This window comes from Triticum urartu, chromosome 7A, assembly GCF_056163025.1.
Source record: "Triticum urartu cultivar PI428250 chromosome 7A, HENAU_Tu73, whole genome shotgun sequence".
NCBI lineage: Eukaryota > Viridiplantae > Streptophyta > Magnoliopsida > Poales > Poaceae > Triticum > Triticum urartu.
Window position 1 is genome coordinate 71364283 of NC_141879.1, and position 13442 is coordinate 71377724.

Sequence of the window (13442 nt, forward strand, 5' to 3'; positions counted from 1 at the left end):
GAACCACGACCTAAAAGCACCTTACTCGTCGTCTGAAAAGTCTGCAACATGAGAAGTTGCAGCCCGAAACGGGTCAGCACATGGAATATGCTGGCAATGTAACACATAGAGAGTAATGGAATGAAACAGCTATACTACATGCATATATGGCTGGTGGAAAGCTCTATGGTTACAGTTTTGCGTAAAGCCAGTTTTTCCCTACTATAAAGGAATAAATTTATTTAACTATCATGGTAGTTGTTAAACATCGAGAATGGTTGACAACATTCCGATCCCAATTAAGTAATTAAAACCCATTAATATTAATTAGAGTAACATGTTGAGATTTTCATGATATTCAAGTACTAGATACTCAAGTTGTCCATAACCGGGGACACGGCTAATCATGATTAGTTTGTACACTCTGCAGAGGTTTGCGCACTTTTCCCCACAAGACTCGATCGCCTCCGTTTGGATTCTCGCACTACATGGTGTTTGAGAAACGGATGACCGAGACATAGTCTTTTAGAAGCGCTAGCACCTTACGTTGGGTAGACCGGTACACCTACTTTCCCCTACATCTGCTAGTCTACCCTGTAAGAGTTCGCACGACTTAATCAACTATGCCAGAGCCCATAATGGCTTGTGGCTGCACACGGAAGTTTACTAGCATGAATGATCTTATGATCCCTTTGAGCCTGGGTGGCGGTCCGAAATAAAAACAGGCAAGTCCCGATAGACATCAGGTGCCTCAATCCACCCAGATGTGTATTTAAGTTGCCACCTTAAGTAAACCATTAAAATTAACAAACTCACATCTGTCATGGATATCACTCACCCAATCCACGTCTTCTACCATAGCATGGCATAATAAGCAAATGTAGAAGTAACTCCCAAAGGTTTCATAATAATACAGGTGATAGGTACTACCTCATCTACCTCCCATCCCACAATTTAATTAGATCCTAATCATGCAATGTGAGAGGATTGATCTAATGCAATAAAACTGGGTTGTAGAAAAGGTATGATCAAAGTGTTACTTGCCTTGCTGATGATCCGCGAGACCTAGGGTTTCGAAGTAACAAGCGGCGCAATCCGGGTGATCTATCGCAGACAAACAACAAGCACACAATAAGTACTCATCTAATGCATAGGTAAAACTCGAACAAGAGAACGAACCAGAAAGTTCAACTTAAGAACTCCGGTTGAAAAGAAAGAAAGAACCGAACAGAAGACGGAAAAACAAACGGCGGAAGAAAACAACTCGGTTCTAGCAAGTTGAAACTAGGTCAAATTTTACTGTAGTAAAGGCTTGTTCAAGTTGATTAGACGGAACGGCGGTTTCAAGACGAAACTCCAGGCGCTTGAATCACCTGATTCCGATAAACGAGCGGGAAGAAAGACTAGAACGAAGATCGGATCTGAGATCGCGATCGCAGAATAAATCCGACGAAAAGAAAGAGATGAATGGTTAAACGAACGGGCGTCGCTAACCGGAAAAAAATCGGTGATCACGTTCATTGAGACGAACGGTCCGAAAGAAGAATGAAAACCGATCTAGGGTTTCGGAAGAAAACCGAAATAAAGCTGGAAGAAAAACCGGAAGAAAAAAAAAGAGAAGAACCGGAACGGTTTTCTAGAAGAAAAACTGAACCAAGGAAAAGAAGAGGTGGCGCGGCTACCTCGGGAGGCGGGGCTCCGGGCGGCGGCTTAGGGCGGCGGCGGCTTAAGGCGGCGGCGGCGCAAGGAGGAGAGGGGCAGCGGGCTTGGGTGGTGGAGGAAAAGAGAGGGGGGGTGAGTATATATACTAGGAGGGGGGTGGGTGTGACTTGGCCAAGGGGCAAAGGGGGGGGGCGGCGGCCTAGAGTCCCGCTGGGACTCGGCTTCGCGCGAGGGGCTGGGGGCGGTGGCGGCTGGCTGGGCCTTGGCCCGGCTGGCCTGGCGCGCGGGAGCTGCTCCTTTTTTTTAAATCGGTTTCGCGCGTAGAAAAACAAAAGAAGAACTATCTAAACGAACTCCGAAAAATCTAAAGTAAATTTTCCCCGACTCCTAAAAATGATTCGAACAAAATGAACTTTTCTCCGGGCCTAAAATGCAATTTTTTTGAAAACGCGCATTTTCCCTATCCAAAGAAAAAACGCAAAAGAACTCCGGCAAAACCAAAACTTGACTTATTCATTAAATCTTCATTTTTCCTAACTTTGGGAAAGTCATATTATTCCCTCTCTCATTTTTTTGATATTGGAAAAATAATTGAAGATGAAATAAATAAATCAAATGATCCTCTTTTCCAAAATTTGAGAGAACTCAAATATGAAAATAACGAAATCTCCAACTCTCTCCGTGGGTCCTTGAGTTGCGTGAAATTTCTAGGATCAACCAAAATGCATGAAAATATGATATGCATGATGATCTAGTGTATAACATTCCAAATTGCAAATTTGGGATGTTACAATTTTTTAAGTTAGCACTACTAGTCTAATCCGAGAGCACAACCAAAGATTTGGTCGGGTTCTTCCTCCTTTTGCCGACACATGGACATCCAGCATCCAGGTCATGTCATGAAAGAAAATAGAGTGGTCGTTGAAGCCACGAGATGTGCATCTTGGGTTAAACTGTAAATAGAATCTTACTACTCTTGAGTAACTCCAAAAGCAGCCACCGAAGATCTTTATTGGATTTGTTTTTCATCACCAGCACGTCGAGGTGAAAGATGTGCAGGTTCAGAGGGTCCTCTTGCGTTTTCACTAACATGTGGGGCCGCATGTGAGCAAACAGACGATGGGCTCCACACGTCCACTGGCTGGCTGAGAAGAGAGATAGAGGAGGGCTGAGCACGGGCTGCAGGAAATTTGTTCTACGTACCTCGATATAGGCTCGATAGTGGGGTGGCATGAGCCATAACTAGCATTCACGTCTAGCAGTACGACACACGCCACCCACACGAGTCCCATCCGACACCAATTTTCTTGGAGTCCGTGCTACAGCCATCTCTTCTCCCTCCTGTTTTCTCAGCCATCACGCGGTGGGCGGGGTGGGGGTTTGCCGATAGTCGGTTTCCTCAATTGCGGTCCCACTTGTAAGTGAAAATGCAACATCGCACGCATTCCCACTTGAGCGGCGTGCCGGACCAACCGTGTGGGGGTCCGACGCGAACACGGCAGACTTTTCCTTTTGAACTTGTAACTTGTAAAATTTGGTTCTGCTCCATGGCGTGACCGATAGATAGAAAATAATGATTTTGCCTAGAGTAATGAGAAGTTTGGTTCTGGCGCTGTTCATGCATGGAGTACGTACGAAAATGATGAAGTTGATGCGAAAGGTAAGATAATTACTGTAGTATCATATACTACTACTTGGATTTGACGGAAAGATAAAAATACATACGGATCCATCAACGACATCCTAACGCCCTAGTGCGCCGGGTCACCAACCGACATGTGAGGAGCAACGGCATTGGCGGCGAGCTCAACGTGCTTATGAACAGTGCCGTCCAAGGTTGCCCTGCGGTCCAAGAAGGCCAGCATCCTATTGTCCTCCTGTTGCATGTAGTAGTCCTTGTGGATGATTTGCGCGTAGACGCGGGTGATTATGTCGATGGTGTCTTGCTGCGCCAGGCGCTGCGCGGTGAGCGCGTCCTCGAGGTGGACATTCTCCGGCGCGACGGCGGGCAGTCGCAGGGCCACCAGTGCGTCGAAGAGGTTGTCACCATAGTGGCCATTGAGGGTGGCGGGCATCGCAGAGCCTGGGCGCGTCGGCTGGAGGCTTACGTCAAAGTCGTCCGCAAGCTTCTTGACGATGGTGAACTTGTCGAGGGAACCAACGACGACCTCGTCGAACAAGGAGACGAAGCTGTCGTCCAAGCGGCCCCTCGCCCTGGCGGCCTCAAGCAATACTACCTAGAGACGTTCCTCGGTGCCGGGCCGCAGGCCGGCGTCGTGGACCATCTGGCACAGCCGGCTGATGCTCGCGCTCATCGCTTCCATGGGTCTAGCTTAGCTTCTAGTCAACTAATCTTGCGATTCAAGTGATCACTCTTGCCCTTGGTTAGCCTGCGTAGGTGCATAGGATTTTGTACTACTCCTCGGCCCTCTACTGCACCTGCCTTTGAATGTATGATAGGTGGGCCAGCCACCCCCTAGGCCCACGTGTCATTCACCCAAAGGCAGTTGCCGTAAGTCAATGAAGCCGTGTCCCCCTCCGTGCTGGTGCAGTATAGTCATCTCACTGGACCTCTAGTTGGGGCCAAACGAGAGAAGTTTGATGTTTACTGGTTTATTGGTCTCCTTTGCATTTGGCACCAAGTTTTGACCTTTGATTTAACTAATAAAATGTTAATGCATGTAAACAAAAATGTTGTGTAAGTCACCTTACGAAAACCAAATAATCCCAAAATACTTAGGCACGGTGCATTAACTCCCTCCTTGTTTCTTATTTCATGACATATCAACCAATGAGAGATGTGGGCTGTGCATGCTTTCAATGACTTGAGACTACCAAACATGACATGCAGTGTTTAGTTCATTGCATGCAATCCTATTAGTACTCTAGTTAGCAAAAAACATTAAGTTCTCTCGCCGATAGGAATAAAACACCATGTATTTATTTACAGAGGGAGTAGTACATTTTTTGTGACATGCATCACTAGATATTGCTAGTCAAATACTAAAATCCAGATGGACGTGGTAGTACTCCTAAATCCAGATGGTGGTGCTACTAGTCTCTACTATTAAAGGGGGATCGAACGTCGTGATGGTTCGACCATCCGGTTTGATCCCCCCGCCTCGTACGAGGCATCGCACCCCTCGATGGCACGCAATAAAAAAACGTTACATCCCGCACGCAAAAGAAGCCCGAAAAATCAGCACACGATCCCACACATTGTGGCTCAATTTTTTTGAGAGAGAATAAACCGTCCCCACACATACACGTCCTGCCCCCACCTCTCCCTGAGCCCTCGCTCCAGATCTCATCCCTCTCCTACCAAATATTGTCGCCGCCAGAGAGAGGAAGGAGCGCAGCGGATTCACCGAGGAGTAGGGGGTGCCTCGCTCGCTTCTGCTGACCACCACCACCTCCACCGCCGTCGACGCCGCGGCGGACGCGGTGAGTCCCAAGCCGCGGGACACTAGGCGCGACCACCCCGTCGCAACGACAGGAAGAGCAGGGCCGTGGGAGCCAGCGATGGCTCCGGCCAGCCCCGAACCTGACCTCCACCCCCAGGCGAGCTCTGGGTCCGCCGCCCCGTAATCCGCTCGAGTTGTGTCTAACGCCATGGTTTATTGCAGGTGGAGGTGGAGTACGTGCCGGAGATGCCCGACCTCGGCGCCGACGACCCCCTCCCCCTCGGCGCCTTCGCGGCGGCCCCTGCCCCAGGCGAGCTCCAGTTCCTCCGCCCCGTAATCTGCTCGAGCCGCGCGCCTAATGCCATGGCGGCAAGAGCATGTGCGGTCGCGGTGGTGACTCGTGAGGACTAGCTTGAAGAGGAGGAGTCCGCCACTATAAGGACCTTGTTCAACAACACTACTCGGGCCTCCAGCAATGGCAGGTTTGGGATATCTGAGATGTGTCCTCTCCGCCTCCAGTAAAGATTTTGTGTGATTGTTTGTTTTGCAATATATTAGGCACTGTTATTTCTTCATGTTATTAGCTTCCCATTCGAGACGTGAGAAAAAGAACAGCGGCGATGCACAACCCTACACAGGGCCACTCGTTGTCATCTTGTCAGTCAAGTAGGCGCATCGGCGGCTGCTCCACGCCTCCACTATGGAATCAAATGGGTGAGGTCTTTTGCCCCTTTCCAAATTCTTAAACCTCCCACTTCTATGTATATGAACTTGTTCTTACTTGTTACTCCAATGTTTTAATTATTATAAGGGTGCATCGGCTGTTCTATTCATTAGTTGATCCATCTCCCACTTTATATTGCCTGTCATCTCCCACTCTTTTTATCACACAATTCAACAAAAATTCTTTTCGGTCGTATCTTGCCAAACTGAAGTAATATATTCAAGCCAAAGACTGTACTGGCAACAATTGTAAATTTAGAAAACAGGAAGAAAATAAACTTGCTGATAATGCAATCAGAACAGAGAGTTATGGACATGTTTCTTTACGTTTCACGTACTTTTGCACCATCATTATCAGTTGTCAATTGTGATCACTTGGTTCACTAATATAGTTGCTTGTTGATCTTGGTCGCAGTTTGCCCTGTCATCTTGCTCATAATGCAGTCAACTTTATTTCACTTTCAGCAGCATGGATCATTTGATCCTTCTGCACACTCAATGAACAAGGGAGCTAGAGCGCTGAAACTTCCCGTATTTTTAGTTTGTTGATGCATGACTGTTTTTCTTGCTATCATTGTCATGACAATGACTGGCTAGAATGTGCTGATGTATTTTTTCACCCATGTTAACCACTAACCCACAACTTAGCTAGACAGAGCTTCTTGTTTCTTTGCTATACAAACGCTTATGTACCTTACATATTCTTTTTATTAGCATACAATTAATCAGTGTTGCACACTGATGGCAGGAGTTCTACTATACATGATTATAACAAGGGGAAAGGATGAGGGAGAAGGGGACTCTATGAAGAAAGAACAAGAAGGTGTCCCTGAAAAATAAGCAGCTGGAGAACAACAAGCTTATTGTTGACTTTCTACAGAAAATGTTGTACACCTGAGAAAATTGCTGGTGAGAACATCACACATGTTCTTATAGTTTTTGAATGAAAAACTTTTATGTTTATCTCTTTTTTACTAGAATAGCAGATAATGGGGCATAGATATTTGAGAAGGCTTAGTGCAATTAATCCCTTTATCTTGCAGTACTTTACACATGGGTTCCATTATCAGAATAGGAGAGCCTAGCAGTACAAAATCAAGGCTCTGTACTATATTGTTGGCCAAAGGTTATACATATGTACCTATAATGATTTATTTATATTTGTAGCATTTGAGATGGTTGGCTTGTCAATGCTACAAATCGGTATTTCTACTTCTAGAGAAATGTATGGTCGTTTCCCGAATAACTGCTATTGACCTTACATGATTCTTTGAAGTCATACTAATTTGGATTTGTTATGACATACACTTGAACATTTATAGTAGAGATATCTGACTTTGTCTGTTGGAAATTGATATCAACCAACATGGATAGTGCTATTGTTCCTTTGCATAAGCCAAATTAGTCCTGGCTATTATAGACTGCCATTTCTTATAGCACTAGACAAAATGAATGTGGTTACTCACTGTTTCAGATGAGTTTGTCAACAATTTGGCAATGTGGTGTCAAAGTCTTTGCCCATGAGGTTACACCATCAAGGGTGACATTGAATAAGCATTCAGATGCACAGATATAAGAGAAGATCAACTTGCACGTACAAGTTGTGTTGCAGACGATGGGGTCATGCGGTTGAATGTGTCTAGTCAAGTTGAGCAAGAAGCATGATATCATTAACTAGATGTTCACAAAATTTCTTCAAAGTTTATTTGATTGTGTGGCATATTTTTTTCTGGTTAAGTTTTCTGTATATTTCTATATTTATTTGTACAAACTGGAAGCTATAGATGAACTTCATATATACTTTGCCAACTTCGTTCAATAAGATCAAAATATGCAATATGTTTTTGAATAGTATATGCACTATATGTTTCTGAATAGTATATGTATGTTCAACAGTATTCAAATTCTTTCTTTTCAGAGGGAAATAATCTTTTCGATGGTAAATATATTCCAAAGCAATATAACTATCATTAGATTCACTGTTTCATGCATAATCGATAGTGGTAGAGGCAGAGAAAATGTTGTCAGATTAGAAGAGTGTAGGTTCTATGGTGATGGGTATGATTGTGGTGTGGAGCCTAAATTTGTTGCTCCGTGGCAACGCACGGGCATTCAGCTAGTACTAGTAGTAGTAGGAGTACTAGCACGGTACTACCCGTTGGTCAAATTATTACGTGCTGCTCCTCACAGTGAAGTGACAAGACCCTGCGCCGGAGATGACACCTGAGTATAGGCGCCGTGTTCAGCATACCATAGTTAGCCTCACCGTCTGCAGTCACTATCATCATGGCTGTAGAGCTAGCCTGCTTAGAACTAGCCCTGTTCGACATAATTTCCCGTGCGTAGATGCCCGTGCATTGCACGCAACACCAAGATTGGGGGTGGACGGCTCCGGCAGCGGCCATCGCGCCAGATTTTTCCACGGCCTTCTAGATGTGGTGGGGAGGAGATAAGGCTGATTGTGAGAGACAAGGAGTTGTTTGTAAATAGGGAACAAGTGCGGGCATCTTTTTGCAAAAATGGAGAAGCTTGGTTTGTATGCGTCAGATCTAGATCCGACAGCTATTGGTGAAAGATGGGAGGCACAACATCATCACCAATTCAGGACCTGTTTGATTCGCAGGATTTTGAAAACGCAGGAATAGGACACGGCAATATTACAAGTTTCAAACTGATATTACAAATGTTAGGAGTAATGCTGCACCTACGAAGAGGGAATTACTAGGAAGTTTACGTAAGAACTTTCGTTACTTTAGGTGGATGCAGCATTATCGTACAAACTAAAATCCACCACCCTGACAAGTCACTAATGGGCAAATAAGTTTTCGAGTCTCTGGCCACTTGATGTTTCAAAAACAAATTCAGCTTCTGCGGAGACTTTGTCATTTAGGCTTAGACGCTTGCGGTGATCAGCACGCCATTCATTGTTGCACCAGAGAACGCCAAACCTCATTACCTTGAGTACACTTGCCTCCAGAACAAAGAACCCGACCAATTTAATCTCATATGTGCTACCTCGGTAGTCGATCAAATCAATTTCTGTAAGAAGATCAAGGCATTCAATGAGATTGTTATAGTGCAGCACATTTTTTACTTTCGGGTCTTTTTTTATCTGCAAAAGAAGAGAGCATATTAGAGCAGCTGGCTGCATAAGATTGTCGTGTCATCAAGAGGTACCAGTATCATTCGCTCATACGATAGGGTTGGCTGGCTAGTGATATTTTTTCACTCTCTCTCTCTCTCTGTCTGTTTCCTCTCATTTAACTAGGAGCACGTGAAGAGCTTGGGCATTTGTTGCCTTCCACTATGTGGTCGATGCCATATTTCGCAAAAGTATGCCACATAATACGCATCAATGTCAAATCAAAAGATTTTGGCACCGTTGTGCACACAGACCCACATGTATAAACAAATCAATCAAACCAACTACACCAGCCTCTCACTCTCCCAAACAAGTGTTTTTTTATTTCCTCAGTCCTCTCTCTCTCCCACGCAGTGTTTTTTCATTGTGTGAGTTAATTTGGCACCGGAGCAAAGTAGGTGATCCAGATTGGGGCACCAGGTGAGCAATGGAGGGGCATCGATGCCAAATGCATCACAAGTGAATTTGGCACATGTTTTGGCCTACACAGCCCACTTGTGTACTCCCTCTGTCCCAAAATTCTTGTCTTAAATTTGTCTAAATATGAATGTATCTAGTTACATTTTAGTGTTAGATACATCCGTATCTAAACAAATGTAAGACACAAATTTTGGGACGGAGGGAATACTACCTCGTATTTAGTATAAAATTTTGACCATAGATTTACCTAAGAAAATGCCAATGCATGTCACTAAAAATTACACCATTTGAAATTATGTTCAAATACAAATCCAACGATATAGTTCTTAGTGACATGCATTAACATTTTTTCAGTTAAATCTATGGTCAAATTTTGATACTACAAAATTGGAAGAGTAAACCAGGACGGAGGTAGTACTTGCTCTTAGGGTAACCATATAGTTACTGGAGTAGTCTAAGTTACTTTCCACTATGACTAGCCTAGGCTACTATAGTAGTACAACATAAAAACGATGCAGGTGATCACGTGAGAAAAAAAATACTAAAAACATTTCTTTCGGTGCAGTGCATAGATGCAGTTTTGAACACTACACTTGTCATCGTAATTTGGGAAAATTACGAAAAATTGAGCTGCGTTGTGATTACCGTTTACTTATAGGAAAGAAGTTTCAACTCGATGAGTAGCTTCTCCGTGCACGGAAAGCATGTAAGGAATCCAACATCTTGATCCAGATTGGGGCCGATAGATTTTAGTGCTAATATCTTCACTGTGCGCATGGACTGGGTCAAGCTTGTGGGAATCATTTTCTGGAAGACGGTCGTAAATACATCAAGAAGAAATTTAAAAATGTGAATTTCAAGAAGACGGAGAAGAAGATGAGTGATGTACCTGAACGATTATGGATCCAATAAAGAGTTCGGAGAATTTGGCAGACGAGTACACAAACGCTATCAATTTCAGCGCGTCAATGACCCTGATTTTCATTGGACCTTCTAGATCCGATACAAGCAATCTCTCAAGGAAAGGCGCATTCTCAATGACCATAATGTGGAACATGTGGAGTGATCTCTTCCCAATTGATGTCTTGTTGCGGGGCCAGCAAGACACATAAATCCATCAGAGATTCGTCGAGGTGATGTGGAGGCTAATGAACCCGTGGATCTGCTCAAGACGAAGGTACTCGAGCGCAGTACAACTGCGGAGCAGGTGCTCCATAGCCTTCTTCGAGATGACAACGTCGAAGAGGTCGAGCTGCTTGAGTTGAGGGAGAAGAAGGGCAGGCGCGGCATTAATCTGGGGAAGATAGCAGGAGTTGAAGCTGGCGCAGCGCAGCGTTGGCGTGAGGCGGAGCGCGGACGGCGGCAGAGAGCGACATCGTCCAGCTTCAAAGCTGAGCTCCTTGAGCTGATCTAGGGCGGGGGATAAGAACCACTCGTCGAACTTGGGTTGGACCTTGCAGTTGGTACTGAACATGCGGATGTCAAGGCATCTGGCTGGCCCAGGGTGCGATGAAAGGATCTTGGAGACTGCGGCCATGCGTTTGCAATCCCTGTCATAGAGGCAGCTGTCGATGGTGAGGTTGAGGGGGACGCAGCGCCAGAGGGGGCGCCGCCACCGGGAGAGTAGGGCAGTCCGCACGACAGATTTGGTGGGGAGGAGGCCGATGATGACGAGCAGCATGTCGTCGGGGAGGCTGCTGATGAAGTCTAGGCTTGCCGGATGCGGTTTTGGCTTGAGCCACCTCTGCTTGTTGGCTGCCGAGCCGTCCATCTCAACCGGCACCGACGCCGGTGTACACGTGTGCTGGTGTGTGTTGTGTGCTGGGTGTGCGCGAGTGCGTCCTTCTGTGCATGCCGCCGCGCAATGGTGAATTGTACGCGAGTGCGTCCTTCGCGCGCAAGAAGTTTGTCCTCAATGCACCCTCAATTTACTAGCGTGCGGGGTGCTACCCCGAGTGGTTTCAACTTTGTTTACTTCACCGCGTGTCAGATGGGCCTCTAGTTTACTTATTTTCACCCACTGCCACATGGGCCAGCACACGAAGATACAGAACACGAGCAGACAAGGCAGCATGTGGATTGGTTGACCGGTCAACTAAACAATATACAGAGCTATACGCTGACACAGTGAGCATATAATCTGTCGGTATAGAGAGTTCGAGTGAGTGGGGAGGCCCGTGAGAGATAGCAGAGAGAGAGAAAGAGCTACTCCCTCCGTTCGATAATGTAGTTCCAAATTATTTTTTAAGTCAAACTTTTGAAACTTTGACCAAGTTTACAAAGAAATTACTTATATCTACAATACCAAAGATAAATGATAGTATGAAGTAAGTACATGTTGTGATGAATCTAATGATCGTTCCACATGTAAATGTTTTTCTCCACATATACCTGGTTAAACTTTTCTGAGGTTTGACTTTTCAAAACATCAATATGGTTATGGATGTGACAGAGTCCCTAACTAGAGAGAGAGAGAGAGAGAGAGTGAAAAAAGTGTGTGTGAGTGTGTGAAAGAGACATGGACAACACACGATAAAAGTAGAGAAAAAGCGTGCGTGTCTTATGCAAACATATCACACATGCATCTTCGACAACGGAGGCAAGGTGAGGAGATAGTGTGTGGTTGTTTGGAACCGAGAGAGCAAGACCCTTACACGTGGCCAAGAGGGGTCTGACAAACAAGGGAGAGAGGTCAAGAGAGACGTACTGAGAAAATGCAGACATGGGGAGGAGAGAGTGTATGTTTGTCATAGAGAGATCCCCTGGAGATCGTGATGGGACTACATGGGTGGGAGATCGAGTGAGAAGGTGTGTGCGCGATAGAAGATGCCCCGAGAGATATGATAGATGTATGGATGGAAGGAGACAATACGTGTGTTCCTGATGGCTAGTAAGAGATAATAATACTTAGGAGGGGGGAGTGCTTGCTCCTATGATGGAGTGAGGGATTATGGTACTTAGGGGGGGTGCGTGTCACATGGAGAGAGAACAAGGGAGGAGAGTGTTGGATGGGTCTATATATATAGCGCAAGCGAGACATGTGTATGTGTGAACCAGGGAGATATAAGGCCAGTTTGGCTTGCGTCCTGAGCATCTTTTGCCTGGCCTGGGGTTGTGGCTGGATTTCATGTACGCTTGTTTGGTTGCTACCCTGTGAAAAAGAAACCCCGCCTGGCCTGGGTTCCCTTGCACTTTAATTAGCCTGGCTGAACTCCAGACACTGCAAGTAGCTTGGCCCAGGTGACCGAGTTCGAACACCTAGCCGTGCCTGGTCGTGTGGCCACGAGGCTAACAACAACATGGATGGATATTAGCATTAGATAATTAATGCATGGATTGATTGATGGGACGTTGATGCTTTGCCTGGCCCAGGCATGAACCAAACACTTCAGCACCACACAAGCCTGGCCAGGCAGAAATATTTTACATCTCACGTCCACACCAGGCAGTACCGGCCATCAAGGCATGAGGGTCAGGTCACGAACCAAACTGACCAATAAAGTTTGAGAGAGATTGAGGAGCCCCGATAAGGCTGAGTGGTGCGTCAGATAGCTGAGACGGGGAAAGAGAAATTCCATCCACTCGATAATGCAGTGCATGTAAATTTTTTAGAAGTCAAACTTTGGAAACTTTGATCAGGTTTACGCAAATGTTATTTATATATACAATACTAAAGATACATCATACAAAACTACATCTCATGGTGAATCTAATGGTATATGTTTGCCGTACTAGATGTAATTCTTTTTCTCCACGTACATGGTCAAACTTTGTGATGTTTGACTATTCAATAAATCTATATGCTATGGACCGAGGAGAGTGCCTCAGTCGAGACAGATCAAGTGCGTGTGAAGGAGAATGAGTAAGTGTGCAAAAAGAGTATGTGTGTGAAAGAGAAAGTGACAACAAACGATAAATTAGAGAGAGAATGTGTTTTTTCGTTTCTTATGCGAACATATCACGCATGCATCTCCGAGATGGAAAAGCGAGGCGAGGAGATACACGAAGATAGCTAGTGTGTGATTGTTTGCAACGGAGAGAGACACCCCTGTAGCACATGTCCAATAGAGGTTTGGACAACAAGGAGCAAAGGTCGAGAGGGACACATGGAT